We start from the raw sequence: 2182 nt of genomic DNA, 5'->3' as shown, positions 1-2182 counted from the left end.
AAAAGAAAAAAAAAAAAAACACCGCTCGGGAGTAAAAAATCGAAAAACAAACCCCGGGGAATAAAAATCGAGTTACAAAAAATTAAAACATACCAAAAAAAAAAAATTTAAAAAAAATAAAGAAACCGAACCTCATTAACTTTACTTTTAGAAAGATATAACTAGAAAGTTCACTTTCACTTCGTCTCTTATTCTCACGTGTTGACACCACGTTGATTTGTTATTTTCAATGAAATTTCATGTGAAGAATGAGTACATTACAAACTGTTTATGTATTGCTGTTCCCCTTTAATTTGTCCCTCTTTATACTTTATTGTGTTTCCATTGTCCTTGTTATTGTTCTGATGTGTGTTCTTTTTTCTGTTTTTTGATGTTTATATAGCGTATGTCATTTAATTTGATGTTGTTCCCATCTTTAAAAAAAATAAAAATGTGCTATGCTAGAGCGTGTCTCTATCAAACTAAATTCTGACACTGACAGGCCCCTTGTGAGTGATTCCATAATTTACACATGTAAGTACATGTAATATCCGGTACTTTTTCTAAAATTACACTCGTTTAGGGGTAAAACGGCCAATCTTCGGATATTTTATTTGTTAATTTTTGTGGTTGTTTATCTGCTGTTCTAATTTTGATTTCATTCTGTTCTGAAACTTTTATTTTTCACGTTTTACATCCTGTTTTGCTACAAATGACATTCTGGTTGCTTAAAACAGAACACAAGAAATTCTGGTGTTTTAGATTAAGTTACCTCTATCAACATGCTATACTTGTATAACGTCACCACAGAGAGTTGAAAGCTTGAAAATTAATGGCAACTTTTTTGGCAACTTTTGCCATTTTTGTGGCAACTTTTGGCCAAAAAATTGGCAACAAACGCAGATGCTAGGGTTGACGTAAAAAATATTATGAGCTTCACATGCCAAGGTTTTTTTAATTCACTTCTTTGAATATCTTGATGACGAATCCGAAAGATCTTAGGATATTTGATAGCGCAGATACATATGTAGAACGTTTCGTTTTTGACCTTGTATGGTCTTAGTTACTCAAAATGGCCAACAATGTCAGATAGAACTTTGTAATTCTAAGGTAGCGTATTGTCCTGGAGTAAAGTGGTCATCCTAGACAGGTGGTCGTCTCAGATAGTGTAATTATAAAATAGAAAGGGGGGGGGGGGCACAAGGAGGGAAGTGGGAGGCTGTCTTGTGTAGGTCTACAGGTGGTTGTCTTTGACAGGTGGCTGTTAGAACAGGATCGACTGTCCACTATTTTTTTAAATCTCAATATTTTCCCCAGATTAATGTCATGTTACGTAGACGTGACGAAAATAAACGTTCGACAGAACGTACGGTGGTATTTTCCGTTCAACTACAGTTTCATTTCAGACAAAGATACACTGTAGTTCACTCATGCCTGAGTTGTCGAGGTCACAGCGATCTCCTGGAAAGTAGCCTACTTGTTGCAGTAGCACTGATAAAAACTTCACCGTCAGGGCGAGTGAAACTAAAAGATAATGATGGTGATTTTGAATTTTATTGACAAAACCCAGTAAGCTCGTCACAACTAGCCAGATTATATTTTTAACCAACTAACCTGATGACTTCACATGGGTCTAAAACAGTTTTTGTCAACCTTCTTGTAGCCAACACCCACTTTTGATAACTTTAAGAGTGTCCCCGAGGTACTCTACACACACACACACACACACACACACACACACTTACACACACATACACACAGATTTCTTCTTTCTACACGTTCTAGCTTGAGGTTCGAGGTAATAAACATACTATTAAAAATGACACGCCAAGACAAACCTATGATTTAGTGGTGTGTAACCATCAATGAGATTATCTCAAGAGAAGACCCGCGAGCATTATCAGGAGGTCATGAGAGATTCGCTGTGTCCCCATTTTCTTCAACACTCAGCACTTTGACTTGTCAGAAAGTTAGACAAACCCCGAGGAGAAAGAGGTAGAACTAGCCCAAAGTCAATGTTCTGATCGCCGTATTTTTTCTGATATCTTGGGGGTCGAGGTCAGCCCGTCAACGTCTTTGAAAGGCGACACTTGGAAAAATTGGCTGCTCTCTCACTCTGTCTACCTTTATTCATCTCTGTCTGTCTGTCTGTCTGTCTGTCTGTCTGTCTGTCTGTCTGTCTGTCTGTCTGTCTGTCTGTCTG

The sequence above is a fragment of the Aplysia californica genome, unplaced genomic scaffold, assembly GCF_000002075.1.
Source record: "Aplysia californica isolate F4 #8 unplaced genomic scaffold, AplCal3.0 scaffold00373, whole genome shotgun sequence".
In the NCBI taxonomy this organism is placed as follows: domain Eukaryota; kingdom Metazoa; phylum Mollusca; class Gastropoda; order Aplysiida; family Aplysiidae; genus Aplysia; species Aplysia californica.
This window is presented reverse-complemented; position numbering follows the sequence as displayed.